Here is a 22982-nt window from a genome sequence, read left to right as displayed (position 1 = left end):
CACCAAGAGTAGCTCGGTAGCACCACTACTGACCGAGCTGGCCGAGTCCTGAAGGACATAGCTGCCAGACTGGGCCTGCGGCAGGTGGTGAGCGAACCAACACGAGGGAAAAAACTACTTGACCTCGTCCTCACCAATCTACCTGTCGCAAATGCATCTGTCCATGACAGTATTGGTAGGAGTGACCATCGTACAGTCCTCGTGGAGACGAAGTCCCGTCTTCGCACTGAGGACACCATCCAACGTGTTGTGTGGCACTACCACCGTGCTAAATGGGATAGATTCAGAACAGATCTAGCAGCTCAAAATTGGGCATCCATGAGGTGCTGTGGGCCATCAGCAGCAGCAGAATTGTATTCCAGCACAATCTGTAACCACATGGCCCGGCATATTCCTCACTCTACCATTACCAACAAGCCACGGGATCAGTGAGGAGTGTAGAAGAGCATGCCAGGAGCAGCAGCAGGCGTACCTAAAAAATGAGGTGCCAACCTGGTGAAGCTACAGCACAGGACTACATGCATGCTAAAAAGCGGAAACAACATGCTGTAGACAGAGCTAAGCAATTCCACAACCAACGGATCAGATCAAAGCTCTGCAGTCCTGTCACATCCAGTCGTGAACATTGGTGGATAATTAAACAACTAACGGGAGGAGGAGGCTCTGTAAACATCCCCATCCTCAATGATGGCGGAGTCCAGCACGTGAGTGCAAAAGACAAGGCTGAAGCGTTTGCAACCATCTTCAGGCAGAAGTGCCGAGTGGATGATCCATCTCCGTCTCCGCCTGATATCCCCACCATCACAGAAGCCAGTCTTCAGCCAATTCGATTCACTCCACGTGATATCAAGAAACAGCTGAGTGCACTGGATAAAGCAAAGGCTATGGGCCCCAACAACATCCCAGCTGCAGTGCTGAAGACTTGTGCTCCAGAACTAGCTGCGCCTCGAGCCGAACTGTTCCAGTACAGCTGCAACACTGGCATCTACCCGACAATGTGGAAAATTGCCCAGGAACAACACCACCTGCACGTTCCCCTCCAAGTCACACACCATCCTGACTTGGAAATATATCGCCGTTCCTTCATCGTCGCTGGGTCAAAATCCTGGAACTCCCTTCCTAACAGCACTGTGGGAGAACCTTCACCACATGGATTGCAGTGGTTCAAGAAGGCGGCTCACCACCACCTTCTCAAGGGCAATTAGGGATGGGCAATAAATGCCGGCCTCGCCAGCGACGCCCACATCCCATGTACGAATAAACAAAAGACCAGCTGGATAGTATGGTGATAGTATGGGATCACCTCGATGGCTGCTGCAGCTGCTCCCCCTTTGCCTGCGGGGGTCTGCAGGCACAGGTGTTACATCTCTCAGCGAGGCAGATACTGGAGGCATGCAGGCTCTGGGCTCCAACTTGAACTGGCTGGGAGATCAAATGGATGGGGGCTTCACCCAGATCAGTCCTATCCACAAAAAGCAGGACAAATCCAATCCGGCCAATTACCGCCCCATCAGACTACTCTCAATCATCAGCAAAGTGATGGAAGGTGTCATCGACAGTGCTATCAAGCAGCACTTACTCACCAATAACCTGCTCACCGATGCTCAGTTTGGGTTCCGCCAGGACCACTCAGCTCCAGACCTCATTACAGTCTTGGTCCAAACATGGACTAAAGAGCTGAATTCCAGAGGTGAGGTGAGAGTGACTGCCCTTGACATCAAGGCAGAATTTGACCGAGTGTGGCACCAAGGAGCCCTAGTAAAATTGAAGTCAATCGGAATCGGGGGAAAATCTCCAGTGGCTGGAGTCATACCTAGCACAAAGGAAGATGGTTGTGGTTGTTGGAGGCCAATCATCTCAGCCCCAGGACATTGCTGCAGGAGTTCCTCAGGGCAGTGTCCTAGGCCCAACCATCTTCAGCTGCTTCATCAATGCTCTTCCCTCCATCATAAGGTCAGAAATGGGGATGTTCGCTGAAGATTGCACAGTGCTCAGTCCCATTCGCAACCCCTCAGATAATGAAGCAGTCCATGCCCGCATGCAGCAAGATCTGGACAACATCCAGGCTTGGGCTGATAAGTGGCAAGTAACATTCGTGCCAGACAAGTGCCAGGCAATGACCATCTCCAACAAGAGAGAATCTAACCACCTCCCCTTGACATTCAACGGCATTACCTTTGCCGAATCCCCCATCAACATCCTGGGGGTCACCATTGACCAGAAACTTAACTGGACCAGCCACATAAATACTGTGGCTACAAGAGCAGGTCATGGGCTGGGCATTCTGCGGCGAGTGACTCACCTCCTGACTCCCCAAAGCCTTTCCACCATCTACAAGGCACTAGTCAGGAGTGTGATGGAATACTCTCCACTTGCCTGGATGAGTGCAGCTCCAACAACACTCAAGAATCTCGAAACCATCCAGGACAAAGCAGCCCACTTGATTGGCACCCCATCCACCACCCTAAACATTCACTCCCTTCACCACCGGCGCACAGTGGCTGCAGTGTGTACCATCCACAGGATGCACTGCAGCAACTCGCCAAGGCTTCTTCGACAGCACCTCCCAAACCCGCGACTTCTACCACCTAGAAGGACAAGGGCAGCAGGCACATGGGAACAACACCACCTGCACGTTCCCCTCCAAGTCACACACTATCCTGACTTGGAAATATATCGCCGTTCCTTCAACGTCGCTGGGTCAAAATCTTGGAACTCCCTCCCTAACAGCACTGTGGGAGAACCGTCACCACACGGACTGCAGCGGTTCAAGAAGGCGGCTCACCACCACCTTCTCAAGGGCAATTAGGGATAGGCAATAAATACTGGCCTCGCCAGCGACGCCCACATCCCATGAACGAATAAAAAAAAGACGAGACCTGGGGGTGTATGTACACAAATCTGTGAAGGTGGCAGGACAAGTTGAGAAGGCTGTTAAAAAAGCATATGGGATCCTGGGCTTTATTAATAGAAGCATGGAGTACAAAAGCAAAGCGGTTATGCTAAACCTTTATAAAACACTGGTTGACCCTCAGCTGGAGTATTGTGTTAAATTCTGAGCACCACATTTTAGGAAGGATGTGACGGCCTTAGAGAGGGTGCAGAAAAGATTTACTAGAATAGTACCAGGGATGGGGGACCCCATTTATGTGGATAGACTGGAGAAGCTGGGGTTTTCTCTTTGCAGCAGAGAAGGTTAAGGGGAGATTTGATAGAGGTGTTCAACATCGTGAAGGGTTTTGCTGGAGTAAATAAGGAGAAACTGTTTCCAGTGGCAGAAGGGTCAGTAACCAGAGGACACAGATTTAAGGTGATTGGCAAAAGAACCAGAGGCGACATGAGGAAACATTTTTTTTACGCAGCGAGTTGTAATGATCTGGAATGCACTGCCTGAAAGGGTGGTGGAAGCAGATTCAATAGTAACTTTCAAAAGGGAATTGGATAAATACTTGAAGGGAAATAATTTACAGGGCTATGGGGAAAGAGCAGGGGAGTGGGATTAATTGGATTGCTCCTACAAACAGCCAGCACAGGCATGATGGGCCAAATGGCCTCCTTCTGTCCTGTGCCATACTATAATACTCTTAATGATATCAGCTTTTTATTTCCAGGTTTTTTGGTGCTTTTTAAAAACTGAATTCAAATTCTCACATGCCATGTGATTTGAACTCGTTCTCTGGATCACTAATCCACTAACCACTACACTACCACACCCCTAATCCACTAACCACTACACTACCACACCCCTAATCCACTAACCACTACACTACCACACCCCTAATCCACTAACCACTACACTACCACACCCCTAATCCACTAACCACGACACTACCACACCCCTAATCCACTAATCACCACACCCCTAATCTTCTCTTGTGGACGAGTTTCTCCTTTCCCTTTTATAAGTTATTCCTCTGATGATGGGCTGTGCCTGCAACATCAAGTTCTCTTTTCCCCATGTGCTAAATGTTTGCAGCATTTTCTGTTTTAGTTTGATTTCCAGCATCAGCAGTACATTTTTAAAAATATATTCCTGCTAAATGTGTATGTGCCCAAGGTGATCAGACACCCTGGACAAGGCACAGCCATGCATATTTTATGCAGGATTTTAATCTGTTTAGGCGTGTGAAGACGGTCAGGGAGTTGCAAGGCCGAGTATACAATAGGAGGGAAACACTCCCCAGCTCGCACCAAACTCCCGCACACAGCGAACCTGCGCGGCCGATTCCGGAAAAAGCCGAAGTGCGGTTGGCCGATTCCGGAAAAAGCCGAAGTGCGGGGGGGGGGCCGATTCCGGAAAAAGCCGAAGTGCGGGGGGGGGGCCGATTCCGGAAAAAGCCGAAGTGCGGGGGGGGGCCGATTCCGGAAAAAGCCGAAGTGCGGGGGGGGGCCGATTCCGGAAAAAGCCGAAGTGCGGGGGGGCCGATTCCGAAAAAAGCCGAAATGCTGGGGGGGGGGGGGGGGCCGATTCCGAAAAAAGCCGAAATGCGGGGGGGGGGGGGGGGGGCGATTCCGAAAAAAGCCGAAGTGCGGGGGGGGGGGGGGGGGGCGATTCCGAAAAAAGCCGAAGTGCGGGGGGGGGCCGATTCCGAAAAAAGCCGAAGTGCGGGGGGGGGCGATTCCGAAAAAAGCCGAAGTGCGGGGGGGGGGGGCGATTCCGAAAAAAGCCGAAGTGCGGGGGGGGGGGGGGGGCGATTCCAGAAAAAGCCGAAGTGCGGGGAGGGCCGATTCCGAAAAAAGCCGAAGTCCGGTTCGCCGTTTCTCGGATGGAGCCGAAGCGTGGCTCGGGAGCACACGTGGGCGCTGAGCGCTGACAGCCAATAGCAGGGCGCGCCTGTGGCTGGGCTGACGTCAGCGCCGTAGCGGTCCAGTCCCTCCGCAGGCTGAATTCTAATGCGTGCGACAGAAAGCGCCGAGGTCACGAACTATGACCTTTGAAGGAAAGAAAACAGTTATAAAAACTATGAAATAAGGCGTTTTGTTGCAGGTAAGCGCCGCTCTCGGGCTGGCCTCCGCCCGGCACCGGGCAACCGCACTCTGCCCGGCGGCACAGCTAAACGCAGCGACGTTCGACCGTGAGGGAGCCGGGGGCCGAGCTCGCCGTGCCGCCGGCGGATTGTGTTACCCGACCCTTTTACCTTTGCCACCGGGGCCTAGTTTCGCATAAATAACCTGGCGGAAGGAGCCGAGCGCCGCACCGGCCCGGCGTCCTCTGCACGGAACCGGTGAGCGGCGGCCGCCGCCTGCTGTCCCGCTCAACGAGCGGCCGCCGCGGCATTTCCATGATTACAGGCCCCGAACGGGCTTTACTGTTACAGCGGCGGAAATCAGGCGGGGTGATTGACAGGGGCCACAGCCAATCACAGTGTCCGGCATCTGCATCCCAGGTGACCAGCCAATCGGCTGTAAGCGGGGCGGGAGGGTGGGTTGTTTCCGGTCGCTGTGGGGCACAAGTCCTCTCTCCCGCGGCGTTGCTCATGGTTACTGTACCAGCAGTGAGGCCGTGTCAGCTCAAACTTTCCTTTCAATTGTGACAGCATTTTGAGACTCGTAGTTTTTTCACATTAATAAAATATAACATTTAGATTGTGTTAGTTTACATCTTCTGTCTTCAGGTTGTTGTTGAGCAGCAAGGAGAAGGGGCTGCAAGGGAGAAAATGGCAGAGGTGAAGTTTAGGGGGTAGGGGAGAGGCAAAGGAGGGAAATAAGGTGGAATTGGTTGCAAGGCTAGTTGGATGGCAGGAAGTAGGGTTAATGGATAGGAATAGCATGTTTGATGCAAGATTTTATACAAAGTGCATATATAGCTGTACTGGCAGATCAGCCATGGCTTTACACACGATGAATCATTGCTGTGCTGGTTTATAGCAGTAGGGTGTTCATGGAAAGATTACAGCACGGAAGGAGGCCATTCAGCCCATCGAGTCTATGCAAGAGCAGTCCAGCTAGTCCCACTCCTCTGCCCTATCCCCGTAGCCCTGCAATTTTTTTCCTTTCAAGTACTTATCCAGTACCCTTTTGAAGGCCATGATTGAATCTGCCTCCACCACCCCCTCGGGCAGTGCATTCCAGATCGTGACCACTCGCTGTTTAAAAAAAGGTTTTTCCTCATGTCACCTTTGGTTCTTTTGCCAATCAGCTTAAATCTATGTCCTCTGGTTCTTGACCCTTCCGCCAATGGGAACAGTTTCTCTCTATCTACTCTGCCCAGATCGTTCATGATTTTGAATACCTCTATCAAATCTCCTTGCAACCTTCACTGTTCCAAGGAGAATAACCTCAGCTTCTCCAGTCTATCCATGTAACTGAAGTCCCTTATCCCTGGAATCATTCTAATAAATCTCTTCTGCACCCTCTCTAAGGCCTTCACATCTTCCCTAAAATGTGGTGCCCAGAACTGGACACAGTACTCCAGCTATGGCCAAACCAGTATTTTATAAAGGTTCATCATGACTTCCTTACTTTTGTACTCTGTGCCTCTATTTATAAAGCCCAGGATCCCGTATGCTTTCCCAACCTGCCCTGCCACCTTCAACAATTTGTGTACATGTACCCTTTTTAGAATTGTGCCCTCTAGTTTATATTGCCTCTCCTCATTTTTCCTACCAAAATGCATCACCTCGCATTTTTCTGCTTTAAATTTCATCTGCCACGTGTCCGCCCATGCCACCAGCCTGTCTATATCCTCTTGAAGTCTATCACTATCCTCCTCGCTGTTCACTACACTTCCAAGTTTTGTGTCATCTGCAAATTTTGAAATTGTGCCCTGTACACCCAAGTCCAAGTCATTAATATATATCCAGTCTGGACAACTGTTACATGAAATGTAAGCAAGACTTCATAGGTATACTAGCAGATCTCCTGCTCATGATGATTCAGAAGAGTGTGTCGGGAAAGGAACAGGATGTGTGTGCAATAGCTGAGGCATTATACATCTATAACTAATCGATCGCCAATGGTGTTGCACATGGCACATCAGAGAATGTAGTATGTCTTACCTGTCTCTTTTGTCTTCATGTTGTTTTTCTTTCTCCCTTTCTCTTTATCTGCTTTTAACTGTTGTTTCTGCAATTGTACCATCCCACCAATGGTGAAACTGTATTGTCTTTACCAGTGAGTGTCTGATTGTACTGTTACAAGTTTACATAGGCAATTTCCATTATAAATATGGACATAGAAATCTATAATGGAAAAAGTTGACTGGAAGTACAAGCAGACGTAAGATTTATAATATATTACTTGTCGATCTGCCATGAATTTGCACATAATCTCCATAAATTGTTTCTTCCCTCCCCTCACCTCCCTTTCTGTTTCCCTCAAAAAGGATTTGTTTGCTTTCAAAATTTAAGTTCGAAATTAGAATGAGGAAAAAAACTGTGGCCCTGATATTTATCAGAAGTGCAGAGGAGGCGGGGGAGGGGGGATCACCGGAAATGCCAGGAACGCGGAAGTTCTGCCACAGTTAACGGCAGAACATTATTATCATTTTTTATCTCCGTCCCCTGCTTGGCAGCTGGCCAGATTAACAGATTGACAGGCCAGCTGCCTGCCAGGTGGGAAAGCCAGTAGAAGAAGGACAGTGGTGACCAGAATTGTGTACAGTTCTGGTCACCACATTATCGGAAGGATGTAATTGCACTAGAGAGGGTACAGAGGATGTTGCCAGGACTGGAGAATTTTAGCTATGAGGAAAGATTGGATAGGCTGGGGTTGTTTTCTTTGGAACAGAGGAGGCTGAGGGGTGATTTAATTGAGGTGTATAAAATTATGAGGGGCCTGGATAGAGTGGACAGGAAGGACCTATTTCCCTTAGCAGAGAGGCCAATAACCAGGGGGCATAGATTTAAAGTGATTGGTAGAAGGATTGGGAGCTGAGGAGAAATTTTTCACCCAGAGGGTGGTGGGGGTCTGGAACTCACTGCCTGAAAGCAGAAACCCTCAACTCATTTAAAAAGTACTTGGATGTGCACCTGAAGTGCCGTGACCTACAAGGCTACAGACCAAGTGCTGGAAAGTGGGATTAGGCTGGGTGGCTCATTTTCAGCCGGCACGGACACGATGGGCCGAATGGCCTCCTCATTTGCCCTAAACTTTCTATGATTCCATGGCCAAAGCCGGGGACTATGGGGGAGGGGGGGAAGAGTTGGACGGGGACTATTTGGGGGGAGGGGAGGGGAGGAAGAGTTGGACGGGGACTATTTGGGGGGAGGGGAGGGGAGGAAGAGTTGGACGTGGTCCATTTGGGGGGAGGGGAGGGGGAGGGGGAGGAAGAGTTGGACGGGGACTATTTGAGGGGAGGGGAGGAAGAGTTGGACGGGGACTATTTGGGGGGGTGGGGAGAGAGTTGGACTGGCAATTGGGGTGGTGGGAAAGTTGGACTGGCAATTGGGGTGGTGGGAAAGTTGGACTGGCAATTGTGGGGGGTGGGGAGAGTTGGACTGGCAATTGGGGGGGGGGGAGAGTTGGACTGGCAATTGGGAGGAGTGGGGGGAACCAGGAGGGGAGTCCGACAATCAGGGCAGAGAATTGCCTCTCCTGGTCCACAAGCAGTGCTCTAAAAATCACTTAACTGCTGGATCCAGCTATTCCCTCCTCCATTTAGCTGCCGGATTTTCCGAGCCCTGGGAAAACCGGCTGGCCAGCGTTAAATTTAAATGGCTGCCAAAATATTAGGAATGGAGCCTCATTTACATATTATAATAACGGACCCACCTCTTCAGGGTGGGTTACTCGGACGGCCCAAACCTGCCATGGTTAAAGCAGATGTAGGCACAATCGCAGTGGGTTGGGGTCAGGATTCTCAAATTTGCCGATTTAAACTCCCCGCCCCCCCCCCCCCCCCCCCCCCCCCCCCCGACCCTCTTGCGCCAGTCATGGGGGAGTTAAAATTCCCCCTATGTGTCTGCCTTTCTCTTTTGTGCCTTTCTTTATCTCTCTCAGCTAACCTGTCTTTTTCTCCCAACTGCCACTCTCTCACCACATGCTCTTTCTCTACCTCATCTTTCTCTCAACCCTTCTTCAATCTCACCCGTCTCTTCTCTGTCTCTCTCAACCGCACAGTCTCTCTTACCCCATCACATTCCTACTATTCATTCTGATTCCTACCATTCCTTGACTCTCACCACCCCACCTTCTTCCCTCTCCCTTGCTTCATTGTCATTCAGCTCACCCATAACCGTCCATCTATTCCCCCCCAGTCACTCCCCCTGAGGGCAGGTGGTGAGATGTAAGAGGCCCCCTTATTCTCAGCCAGTTTCCCTCTTCTGCTACTTCTCCTACCCTCCCTTGCTATCTGTTTCCACAAAAAGGCTGTGTTTACTTTCTAAATTCAACTTAGAAAAAAAGAAATTGATTTACTATGACTGCCTTACTATCTATCTCTTTCTCCCATCTTAGGTGGTAGAAATTAGAATCCCTGTCTCACAAGTGTGAGCCATTAGCACTGACTTTTTCTAACTGTCAACAAAATACAGGTGAGATAAATAGTTGGCTTCAAAATTTAACTGGTATTTTTTAAAATTTGAAGTAACATTGCTCTAACCCCCTCCTCTCTTAGACCCAGTCTCTCACTCAGCCCAATCCCTCTGACCCGAGTATGTGTTTCTCTCTGTCTATCTTTTACTTGTATAACGTTGGTGGTGGGAAAACTTTTAGAGACAATAATCCAGGACAAAATTAATTGGCCCTTGGAAAAGTATGAGCTAATAAATGAAAGTCAGCAGGGATTTGTTAAAGGAAAATCGTGTTTGACTAACTTGATTGAGTTCTTTGATGAAGTAACAGAGAGGGTTGATGAGGATAGTGTGGTTGATGTTGTGTATATGGACTTTCAAAAGGCATTTGATAAAGTACCACATAACAGACTTGTAAGCAAAATTAAAGCCCATGGGATTAAAGGGACAGTGGCAGCGTGGATACAAAATTGGCTAAGGGGCAGAAAGCAGAGAGTAGTGGTGAACGGTTGTTTTTCACTCTGGAGGGAAGTATACAGTGGTGTTCCTCGGGGGTCAGAATTAGGACCACTGCTTTTTTTGATATATATTAATGACCTGGACTTGAGTGTACAGGGTATAATTTCAAAGTTTGAAGATGACATGAGACTCGGGAAGTAGTAAACAATGTGGAGGATAGTAACAGACTTCAGGAGCACATAGGCAGACTAGTGAAATGGGCAGACACATGGCAGATGAAATTTAACGCAGGGAAGTGTGAAGTGATACATTTTGGTAGGAAGAAGTAACAGAGAGACCTGGGGGGGTGTATGTACACAAATCTTTGAAGGTGGCAGGACAAGCTGAGCACGCTGTTTTTAAAACAAAGTATACGGGATCCTGGGCTTTATTAATAGAGGCATAGGGGTCGATTTTAAGATGATCGAGTGGGTGCGTTGGGGGCGGGGGGGGGGGGTGCTCCTAAAATCGGGGAATCCCGGAGCGGGTCCGGAGCCCGGCTCCAACCCGCCCACTTCCGGATTCCCCAGTGACGCGTTCGGGTGCGTGCGCAGCTCCCACATACGGGACTCCCACCGGCAATTAAAGCCGATGGGATGACAATTTAAATACTTACTTACCTAGTTGAGGTACTTGACAGACCTCATTGACAGATTTTGGCAGGGGTGCAATTTTCATGGATTCTCAGCGTGTTTCCCGTGCTGTGGGAAACACTCCCTGTTGGAGCAGACGTGTTTCAGCCAGCAGCCAGTGGGAGATTCAAAGGATTTTTTGACAGTTGGGGGAAAACCTCATTTATTGCAGCAGGGCACTCTGTCACTTCAGACAAAGTTTTGGCTGCAACACCTTTGTCTTTCCACTCAAAATTATTAATTTATATCCAAAACTCTGCTGTGCAAACACATTTACCTACTTTGCGGACCCCCTCAAACTCACACCGTCAGGATGAGGGGGGCGCCATAGCTGCATTCATCACTTCATCAGAGGACGAGCAACATTACCAACCTTGCCAGGCACGCCGTCCGCCTCCGCCACAACACAGTGCTGCACCAAAGGCACCTGCACAAAATAGTCGTGCAACTACACATACACCCACTATAGGGTGACCCAATGGGTGGCATCAAGTGTGGGTGTTCATGGAGAACCTCATGAAAGGGACTCATTGCACAAGCCAGTCAAGAATGGCCAAGACGTGGCAGTAGTGGTGACAATATAATATTTAATGTGAGTTGAACCAAAATCAAATATAAATAAAAAAAAACATGGAAAACCGTCAAACACCCTTGTGCATCCCTTTTGTGCTCACGAAACCTTTGCCTTACACTTCCTGCTACTCATACGTGATGCATCCCCTGTGGCTACAGCAGAGGTAGTGGCAGGTTGGGTGAGGGTGACTGTGAAAGAGATGCATCAGAGGGTGAGTATGAGACAGAGCCATGAAATTGTATGAGGATTGGGTTGAGTGGTAGTGGTGGGATGAGTACTGGCGAGGTGAGTAAGTGCAGGTAAGTTGAGGATGAGGTTTGAGTGGGTGTGAGGAGTGATGTGGTAGAGTAGTGTTGGCAGTGCAGAAGGAGTTGGGCGGGGGTGGTGATGTGAAAGACGGAGTGCAGAAGAATGAGTAAGTGTACTCATTTTGGCTGACCTAGTTCGGTCATTGAAGCATTTCCTGCACTGTATCCAGGTGCGGGAGATGTTGGTGCTGCTGGTGACCTCCTCTGCCACCTCAAGCTAGGCCGCCTTGGTGGCAGAGGCAGGCCACTTCCTCCCGTCCGCTGGGTAGAAGATCTCCCTCCACCTCCTCCTCACCCCATCCAGTAAGGCCTGGAGTGAGGCATCATTAAACCTCGGAGCAGCCTTTCCCCTGGGCTGCTCCATGCTGTAATTATGGCTGTTTGCTGCAGGAGCAGCATTGGAGGACTGTTCTTTTAAACAGGGCTCCTCCAGCTCACAGCATGTGATGCGGGTGCGCAGGTTTCCAACAGGAAACCCAGAAGCCAAGGTGAGTGGCTTCAATTTACTCGCGGTCGCGTGGGGAACCCACCAATTTTACTGGGCGGGTTACCCACACACCCGTCGACCCCCCGCTGCCAACCACCTCCCTGGTAATATCGGGGCCATGGAGTACAAAAGCAAGGAAGTTATGCTAAACCCATATAAAACACTGGTTAGGCCTCAGCTGGAGTATTTTGTTCAATTCTGGGCACCAAACTTCACGGCCTAAGTGAGAGTGCAGAAGAGAATTATTAGGGATGAGGGGAGTTATGTGGAGAGATTGGAGAAGCTGAGGTTGTTCTCCTCAGAACAGAGGAGGTTAAGGGGAAATTTGATAGAGGTGTTCAAAATCGTGAATGGTTTTGACAGTAAATAAGGAGAAACTTTCCAGTGGCAGAAGGGTCAGTAACCAGAGGACACAGATTTAAGGTGATTGGCAAAAGAGCCAGAGGCGACATGAGGAAACATTTTTTTACGCAACGAGTTGTAATGATCTGGAATTCACTGCCTGAAAGGGAGGTGGAAGCAGATTCAACAGTAACTTTCAAAAGGGAATTGGATAAATACTTGAAGGGAAAAAAAATTACAGGGCTATGGGGAAAGAGCAGGGAAGTGGGACGAATTGGATAGCTCCTTCAAAGAGCTGTCACAGGCACGATGGGCTGATTGGCCTTCTGTGCTGTAACATACTTTGATTCGATGAGACTCTGAGACTGTGATCACCAATAATTGACTCTGACCGTTTCTAGCTGTCAACGAAACACAAGTGAAATAATTAGACAGTTTTTTTTTAAGGGGCAAAACTAATTAAATCCAAATTGTAAAAAAGGAAAAAAGAAACTTATGAAATTAAATCATAATGTTATTACTATTATCCACTATGCTCTTCGGTCCCTGTGGTGCCCATCGATAGCGGAAAGCCTCAAACATACCGGTGGACACTGCGTGCTCCTTCTCCAGGGCCACCCAGGCGTGGAAAAAGCCGCGGAAGAGAGACAGGCAGCCAGAGCGACCACCCCCATGGGCCGCGTCCAACCTGGACCTGTGGATAGCCACGTTGGCTAGGCCAGGAACAGACCCATGAGGAGGTCCTCCGACTTACCTGCCCCCCTCCGCACCGGGTGGCCAAAGATCAGGAGCGTGGGACTGAAGTGCAGCCAGAAGTTGAGGAGCAGCCCCTTCAAATAGTGGAGGAGGGGCTGCAACCTCTCACACTCAAAAGTCACAGGCGGCCTGGGAGTCCATGACGTGACGTAAAAACCTACTGATCAGCACTGCTCTGTGCAACACTCTCTACCCCAAATCCCAATGGTGTAGGGGAGGACTCCTGCATAGAGAGTCCTCCACTAGGGTCCCTGCCTCCACTGAGCGGGATCAGTCAGCTTCAAAATTCAACTGGTGTTTTTATTTGAAAATTGAAGTAACATTAACAGGAAAACTCTTCCCCTCTCTTTCACACATAGACACACACACTCACCCCCCCTCATCTTAATACACTTTCTAAAGTTTGTACAACACAAAACAAAACAAAAGCTATAAGTGTGGAATCAGAACACTGCCATTTTCTGTCTCTCTCACACACACAAACACCGCTTCTTTTTTAAAAAAATACACTCCATGTAAATTTTCCCTCAGCTTTTGAAATTTCTACACTTTTTTTGAGCAATTTGTGAAAATCTGGAGGCAGATTGCACAATAAGGCATCCACATATTCTCACTATAAAATAGCAGCTATGGTATGTCTCACAGAGTGACTTTCTTAACCATTGAATCACAGTAGCCCCTGCACAGATGCTGCAGGTACTTGTAATAAGTTTTCAATGAAACAATGCCCCAGGAACTGAATTTAATATAGAACAGTTAGATAGAGGGACAGATATTTATAATACGTATGTGTGTATATAGTTCTACCCCCAAAACCTGGTGATCCATCCTGCAAAAAAAAACAAGCAGCGTTTGCAGGATCTGCATCACTGTTGCCCCATTATTAAAACCGACTTGAGTAATAATATATAACCCTAATTGGGGGCCATTTTCAATTTCATCGCCAGGGAGGTAACCTGGAGGAGAGAATCACCTGCCTCTTGTAGAACCTGCCTGGTCTCCATCCCATCATGTGTTGTGTTGTGTTTTTCTTTAAATTGGTGCTGCAGTTGCCACCAGTGTTTTGTTCATTAGAATTTGGTACTGTGGCTAAGTTGTGTGTGACTGTTCTAGCAGAGTGTAAAGGATGTTCTGTTCATTATCCTGGGCATGTTACTAAAAGTTTATCTACATATCAAACTTTAGTCAAGATGCTGATAAAGGCATAGGGAGTTGACATTCATCCACGAGAGTGACCTATACTTTTGGAGTCAAAAAATCCATCAGTAAAATGAGCAAAGACGACCCAAAAAAGTAACATTAGATCACAGAGGCGAATATTCTGAGTGTGGGAGAGTTTACATGTCAACTCAATGTTTGAATCTCTCCATTCAGGTTTCCACCCCTGCCACAACACTGAAACGACATTAATCAAAGTTACAAATGACAGCCGTGTAACTGTGACCGTGGTGCGCTATACCTTCTCATACTTCATGACCTCTCTGCAGCCTTTGACACAGTCGACCACACTATGCTGCTCCAACACTTCTCCATTGTCCAGCTCAGTTGGACTGCCTCACTTGCTTCCACGCTTACCTATCCCACCATAGCCAGATAATTTCTGGTAATGGTTTCTCTTCCCGCGCACACACCATTATTTCTGGTGTCCCCCTCCGCTTCTTATCCACTTGTTGTCCCTTGGTGACATTTCCCTCCCATCCCCTCTGGCTGTGGGGGAGGAGTGTGTCAGCGATAATGGGGAATCTTTTGTTCAAATCCCCCCATGGCCTCGTCCTCTCCATCCTATCTCTGTAACCTCCTCCAGCCCACTAACCCTCCCAGAACGCATCCCCACTCTCTTTGCCCCACCATTGGCGACCATGCCTTCAGCCATCTAGGCCCTAAGCTCTGGAAATCCCCCCTATAACCTCATCACCTCTCTACCTCTCTCTTTTCATTTGTACCTACCTCTTTGACCAAGCTTTTGTCATCCCTCCTAATATCTCTTTCTTTGGCTCAGTGTCAATTTTTGTCTGATGACATTCCTGTGATGTTTTCCTACATTAAAGCTGCTATATAAATGCAAGTTGTTGTTGTTAGATGGGAGGAGAGTGTCAGCGTTAATGTGAGGGGGTGAAGTGTCTGTACATTATATGGTGGGATGGAGAGTGTCAGTGTTAATGTGAGGGGGTGAAGTGTCTGTACATTATATGGTGGGATGGAGAGTGTCAGTGTTAATGTGAGGGGGTGAAGTGTCTGTACATTACATGGTGGGATGGAGAGTGTCAGTGTTAATGTGAGGGGGTGAAGTGTCTGTACATTACATGGTGGGATGGAGTGTGTCAGTGTTAATGTGAGGGGGTGAAGTGTAAGTACATTAAATGGTGGGATGGAGAGTGTCAGTGTTAATGTGAGGGGGTGCAGTGTCTGTACATTACATGGTGGGATGGAGTGTGTCAGTGTTAATGTTGTTGTGGGAAAATCACCACTCGGAGTCAGACTTAAAGATTCAACATGCAGTTTATTGGACAAAGTACTTTGGGAGAAGAACTGGACGCTCCGCAGCGCACGCAGCCACCTTCTCAACTTCAAAATGGTTGTCATGCTTTTTTATACCTTTCAAATACAGATTTTCAGCAGCTATTACATTATTAGTCTTGATTAGTTTACACATTAGCCAATTAAGCCCGCACAGCAACCACAGACCTCCAATCACATTAAAACAACTGTTATCACCTTAAGACAGTATGGTCTTTGTCTATTCAGTCTGGTTCTATAGTTTTTATCAGCTCGTTGTGAAATGTCTTTTGTATTCCCAGACTGTAAGTCAGTTTTCTGAACATACAAACTCAGCATTTTAAATGTCTTTCCCACAGTCACAGAATCCATTTTGTTTAGTAGAGTCCATTTTGTTTAGTAGTCATATGTTATGTTTAAGCTTTTAATTAGGGTTAGTCTGGTCTGCACAAAGCGCATTTCAGTGTGGTCTTGGAGCAATGACCGCAGCCATGCACACAATAGTCACTTCATCTTTGCCTTTAACCCAACAGCCCAAATTTTACCCTAACAGACCCCCCTTTTGGTCATGATTATGGCTTAATAATCATTGAGACCAATACCAATAAAGTCCATGCAACATTGGTCCGGCACTTAATACACAGCCTTTCGGGTATTTAACTTCCATGATATTCTGTGCGTATGCCTAACCCGTAACTCTCAAGTTACATGTTACAGATTTTGGGTGCAAAGTGCCTTATCTTTATGCTATTCGGTTGTTGCGGCGGCATATACGCATTTCTGTTGGGCTCAGTCTGACTCCCACAGTTAAATAATCTCTACTCCAGTTCGCTGATCGAGGCCAACCGATCAACTCACCAGTAGTGAGATCCTGCCGACTACGCCAATTTGTTGTGGGAAAATCACCTCTAATTCCCTAATTTTATCCTTATCTTTGCTCCACTTTCTAGTGGAGGTGCATACTTGTCCTATTAGTCCAGCTAGTTGGTCTATCCGCTTTCTCTGTTGTTCTAAGGTCTGAGAAACATCCCAGCCGTCCTTTTGCATCTGCTTAATCAACGAGTGTCTGTCTGTCATATACTTCTCAATAAGGGAACCCGCAGGTCCCCATCTAGGTTGTTCACTTGTCATCTTTAATTGCTGTGTCTTAATCTCGCTATATCTTTCGGGTCCCGGTCTTTCACACCGGACTTTCTTTTCTCTCAAACTTTCTGCCTCCAGCCTCAATCCCCGGTCTATGCCGGTATTGTCGGACTCTGCCGACCTTAATCCCCGGTCTATGCCGGTATTGCTGGAATCTTTTCTCTCAAACTCTCGGGTCCCGGTACCGGACTCTGCCGGTCTCTTAATCCCCGGTCTATGCCGGTATTGTCGGACTCTGCCGACCTTAATCCCCGGTCTATGCCGGAATCACCGGACTTTTCTTTCCCAAACTCTCTGAAACTTTCTAACTCCCAGCCCGAACTCCACTCCAGATTTTACTTTCAGTTGCAACTATATACTCACGGCCACAATTACCGGTTTGGTAATGTGCTTCCTCGCATGGAGTTCGGCTCCAGGTTAAGGTGATCAGACAGTACACATCGTAAATTAACTTATGCTCTAATCTCTGCGTTTGTTCGCCACTACAGAGTTTGATACCGGATCAGCACAAGCAACCAGTTCCTGTTTATACCCAACAGTCCCATAAATTCTCTTAACTTACCCCCCCGTTTTTAACTGCACTGTTGGCTCAGTCTGACTCCCACAGTTCAATAATCTCTACTCCAGTTCGCTGATCGAGGCCAACCGATCAACTCACCAGTAGTGAGATCCTGCCGACTACGCCAATTTGTTGTGGGAAAATCACCACTCGGAGTCAGACTTAAAGATTCAACATGCAGTTTATTGGACAAAGTACTTTGGGAGAAGAACTGGACACTCCGCAGTGCACGCAGCCACCTTCTCAACTTCAAAATGGTTGTCATGCTTTTTTATACCTTTCAAATACAGATTTTCAGCAGCTATTACATTATTAGTCTTGATTAGTTTACACATTAGCCAATTAAGCCCGCACAGCAACCACAGACCTCCAATCACATTAAAACAACTGTTATCACCTTAAGACAGTATGGTCTTTGTCTATTCAGTCTGGTTCTATAGTTTTTATCAGCTCGTTGTGAAATGTCTTTTGTATTCCCAGACTGTAAGTCAGTTTTCTGAACATACAAACTCAGCATTTTAAATGTCTTTCCCACAGTCACAGAATCCATTTTGTTTAGTAGAGTCCATTTTGTTTAGTAGTCATATGTTATGTTTAAGCTTTTAATTAGGGTTAGTCTGGTCTGCACAAAGCGCATTTCAGTGTGGTCTTGGGGCAATGACCGCAACCATGCACACAATAGTCACTTCATCTTTGCCTTTAACCCAACAGCCCAAATTTTACCCTAAAAATGTGAGGGGGTGAAGTGTAAGTACATTACATGGTGGGATGGAGTGTGTCAGTGTTAATGTGAGGGGGTAAAGTGTCTGTACATTACATGGTGGGATGGACTGTGTCAGTGTTAATGTGAGGGGGTGAAGTGTCTTTACATTGTATGGTGGGATGGAGAGTGTCAGTGTTAATGTGAGGGGGTGAAGTGTCTGTACATTACATGGTGGGATGGAGTGTATCAGCGTTAATGTGAGGGGGTGAAGTGTCTTTACATTGTATGGTGGGATGGAGAGTGTCAGTGTTAATGTGAGGGGGTAAAGTGTCTGTACATTACATGGTGGGATGGACTGTGTCAGTGTTAATGTGAGGGGGTGAAGTGTCTTTACATTGTATGGTGGGATGGAGAGTGTCAGTGTTAATGTGAGGGGGTGAAGTGTCTGTACATTACATGGTGGGATGGAGTGTATCAGCGTTAATGTGAGGGGGTGAAGTGTCTTTACATTGTATGGTGGGATGGAGAGTGTCAGTGTTAATGTGAGGGGGTAAAGTGTCTGTACATTACATGGTGGGATGGACTGTGTCAGTGTTAATGTGAGGGGGTGAAGTGTCTTTACATTGTATGGTGGGATGGAGAGTGTCAGTGTTAATGTGAGGGGGTGCAGTGTCTGTACATTACATGGTGGGATGGAGAGTGTCAGTGTTAATGTGAGGGGGTGAAGTGTCTTTACATTGTATGGTGGGATGGAGAGTGTCAGTGTTAATGTGAGGGGGTGCAGTGTCTGTACATTACATGGTGGGATGGAGAGTGTCAGTGTTAATGTGAGGGAGTGAAGTGTTGGGGGAAGATAACATAAGTCTGAAGAAATAGGAAATGAGAGTAAAGTTCAGACTAAGTTAAAGGATAAGGGTAACATAAACAGGCAGGGAACAAATACAGTTATAGAACATAAGTACAAAATGACTGTTAAAAACAAAGCGTGAGGAACAATTACTAAAAGCAAATGAATTTGCCTGTACAGCAATGTGCACAGCATCCGAAATAAAACGGGGTAACAGGAAGCAATAATTCATAGCAAGGAGCCAGATGTAGTGGGGATAACTGAAACATGGCTACATAAGGAACAGGACTGGCAGTTAAATATTGCAGGAAAGGGAAGGAAGAAGTGGGGCGGGGGGGGAGATGGAGCAGCTGTACTAATCAGAGACAACATAATGGCAATAGAAAAAAGGGACATAAGTAACAATAAGATAGAAACAGAATCCATATGGATTGAGACAAAGGTTAAGAAGGGATCGATCATGTTAATAGATATATTCTACAGACCACCTAAAAGTGGAGGATGAAATATGTAGGCAAATCTATGAAATGAGTAAAAAAAGCATCGAATAATACAGGACTTCTTTCTTACCCAGTATGTGTGAAGCCCAACAAGAGAGGAATCACTGTTGGATCTAATAATGGGAAATGAATCAGAGCAGATAAGAGAAGTAAGTGTAGGGGAACATCTAGGCAAGAGTGATCATAACGTAATAAGGTTTAAAATAATGATCGAGAAAGACATAAGTAGAACAAAGACTAAAGTAATAGATTGGAAAAAAGTTAATTTTATGGGGATGAGAATGGAACTAGGGAAGGTAAATTGGAAAAATAAATTGACTGTCAAAGAAATAGAATATGGGTTATATTTAAAATAGTGATCAGTAGAGCTCAGGAGAAATTATTCCTCTAAAAAGCAAGAACAAACTAGCCAATGATGATGAATAAAGAGATAAGGGTAAAATTGAAACTAAAGAAAAAGGCATACTCTAAGTACACAGACAATAAAGGAGAGGATGACAAAAGGGAATGTGAAGATGTTAGTAAAGAAGTAAAAAAACAATTAGGAAAGCGAAGAGGAACTATGAGATTAAATTATCAGGGAATATAAAAAGAAATAGCAAAATATTCTACAAACACATAAATAACAAAAGAAAAATCAGGATAGGGATAAGGCCACTAAGGGATACACAAGATAAACTCATAGGTAATGACAGCGAAATGGCAGAAATATTGAAGAGTTACTTTTCTGTATTTACCAGGGAGACTAACAAGGTGGGCAGGACATTAGAAGAAGAGATAGAAAAAAGATATTAAAACAATTAAGATAGAAAGGAGGGAGATTAATTAATAAACCAATCAAACTTAGGGAGGATAAGACCCCTAGTCCGGATGAACTGTGTCCGCGAATAATAAAAGAAGTTAGGGAAGAGATACTATTATGTGTATATAAAAATTCACTAGAAAAGGGAATAGTGCCAGAGGACTGGTGGACAGCTAATGTTAACCTATATTTAAAAAGGGAGAGAGAACAAGTCCAGGGAACTATAGACCAATTAGCTAGACATCGATGGTAGGAAAGATGATGGAATCTTTACTCAAAGATGTAATATAAAAAGACATTTAGAGAATAAAAATATAATAAAGAATCGTCAGCACGGATTTCAGAAGGGAAAGTCATGCTTGACCAAACTTATTGAATTCTTTAAAGAAGCAACAGAAAGAATAGACAAGGGAACTGCAGTAGATAATATATTTGGATTTTCAAAAGGCCTTCGATAAGGTACCACATTGTAGACTCGTGGCTAAGGTCAGAGCATGTGGAGTCGGGACAGGTAGCAGAATGGATAGCAAACTGACTACAAAACAGAAAACAGAGAGTAGGATTTAAGGGTAGCCACTCAGACTGGCAAAAATTGGGAAGTGGTGTTCCACAGGGATCGGTGCTGGGACCACTGTTCACAATTTACATTAACGATTTGGATTTGGGAATCGGAAGTACAATTCCAAAATTTGCAGATGACATCAAATTGGGGGGTATAGTTAATACAAGGAAAGAATGTGTCAAAATTGAAGAGGACATTAAGAAACTTGCAGAACGGACGTGTACTTGGCAAATGAATTTCAATATAGATAGGTGTGAGGTGGTGCATTTTGGTAGGAAGAATAAGGAGGCCACATACTGCTTGAATAATAAGAGTCTAAACGGGATAGAGGAGCAAAGGGATCTCGGGGTGCAGATACACAAATCACTAAAAGTAGTGACGCAGGTTAGTGAGACCATAAAAAAGGCAAATCAAACATGGGTCCATTTCTAGAGGGATAGAATTGAAAAGCAGAGATGTTATGTTAAACTTGGAGTGTTGTGTACAGTTCTGGTCTCCTTATTAGAGAAAGGATATAGAGGCATTGGAGAGGGTGCAAAAAGATTCACAAGGAGGATACCAGAACTGAGAGGATATCCTTATCAGGAAAGGATGAACAGGCTGGGGCTCTTTTCTCCAGAAAAGAGAAGGCTGGGGGCTGACCTGATAGAGGTCTTTAAGATAATGTTAAGGTTTGATAGGGTAGACTTAAAGAGAAAATGTTTCCACTTGTGGGGGAGACCAGAACTAGGGGTCATCAATATAAAATAGTCGCTAATAAATCTAGTTGGGAATTCAGGAGAAACTTCTTTAACCAAAGAGTGGTAAGAATGTGGAACTCGCTACCACAAGGAGTAGTTGAGGCAAATAGCATAGTTGCATTTAAGGGGAAGCTCGATAAGCACATGAGGGAGAAAAGGAATAGAAGGGTATCCTGATAGGATTAGATGAAGTAGGGAGGGAGGGGGCACGTGTGGAGCATAAACGCCGGCATAGACCAGTTGGGCAGAATGGCCTGTTACTGTGCAGTAGTTTCGATGTAACTCGATGTAATGTGAGGGGGTGAAGTGTCTGTACATTATATGGTGGGATGGAGAGTGTCAGTGTTAATGTGAGGGGGTGCAGTGTCTGTATATTGTATGGTGGGATGGAGAGTGTCAGTGTTAATGTGAGGGGGTGAAGTGTCTGTACATTATATGGTGGGATGGAGAGTGTCAGCGTTAATGTGAGGGGGTGAAGTGTCTGTACATTATATGGTGGGATGGAGAGTGTCAGTGTCAATGTGAGGGGGTGCAGTGTCTGTATATTATATGGTGGGATGGAGAGTGTCAGTGTTAATGTGAGGGGGTGCAGTGTCTGTATATTATATGGTGGGATGGAGAGTGTCAGTGTTAATGTGAGGGGGTGCAGTGTCTGTATATTATATGGTGGGATGGAGAGTGTCAGTGTTAATGTGAGGGGGTGCAGTGTCTGTATATTATATGGTGGGATGGAGAGTGTCAGTGTTAATGTGAGGGGGTGAATTGTCTGTACATTACATGGTGGGATGGAGTGTGTCAGTGTTAATGTGAGGGGGTGAAGTGTCTGTACATTACATGGTGGGATGGAGAGTGTCAGCATTAATGTGAGGGAGTGATGGTCAGAGCCTCCGCTATTTCCTCCCTTGCTTCTCTTAACAGCCTGGGATACATTTCATCCGGGCCTGGCAATTTATCTATTTACAAAGATGCTAAACCCCTTAATATTTCCTCTCTCACTATGTTATTCCATCCAATATTTCACACTCCTCTTCCTTAACTGGATAACACCCAGGCTTGGGCTGATAAGTGGCAAGTTACATTCGTGCCAGACAAGTGCCAGGCAGTGACCATCTCCAACAAGAGAGAGTCCAATCACCTCCCCTTGATGTTCAACGGCATTACCATCGCCGAAACCCCCACCATCAACGTCCTGGGGGTCACCATTGACCAGAAACTTAACTGGACCAGCCACATAAATACCGTGGCTACAAGAACAAGTCAGAGGCTGTTTATTCTGCAGCGAGTGGCTCACCTCCTGACCCCCCAAAACCTTTCCACCATCTACAAGGCACAAGTCGGGAGTGTGATGGAATACTCTCCACTTGCCTGGATGAGTGCAGCTCCAGCAACACTCAAGAAGTTTGACACCATCCAGGAGAAAGCAGCCAGCTTGATTGGCACCCCAACCACCACCCTAAACATTCACTCCCTCCACCACCGGCGCACTGTGGCAGCAATGTGTACCATCCACAGGATGCACTGCAGCAACTCGCCAAGGCTTCTTCGACAGCACCTCCCAAACCCGCAACCTCTACCACCTAG

The 22982-nt window shown here is 46.7% G+C and overlaps 1 protein-coding gene across 5 annotated transcripts in view; it reads left to right on the top strand.

The window, feature by feature from the left end:
- Nucleotides 1–4844: 4844 nt before the first annotated feature.
- The window catches only part of LOC137334327 (nuclear receptor subfamily 2 group C member 2-like), a 166665-nt gene continuing 148527 nt past the window's right edge, over nucleotides 4845–22982 (top strand). For 3 of the 5 annotated variants that reach the window (XM_067999020.1, XM_067999022.1, XM_067999019.1), the window contains exon 1: nucleotides 4846–4987. The gene's annotated coding sequence lies outside the window, so the exon portion shown is untranslated. Of the gene's footprint in view, nucleotides 4988–22982 lie in introns of all 5 variants that reach the window. The other 2 variants (XM_067999021.1, XM_067999023.1) reach the window with 2 other exon arrangements.

Source organism: Heptranchias perlo, chromosome 17 (genome assembly GCF_035084215.1).
Source record: "Heptranchias perlo isolate sHepPer1 chromosome 17, sHepPer1.hap1, whole genome shotgun sequence".
Classification (NCBI taxonomy): domain Eukaryota; kingdom Metazoa; phylum Chordata; class Chondrichthyes; order Hexanchiformes; family Hexanchidae; genus Heptranchias; species Heptranchias perlo.
The sequence above is the reverse complement of the archived record's forward strand: the minus strand, read 5'-3'. Positions and strand labels throughout refer to the sequence as shown.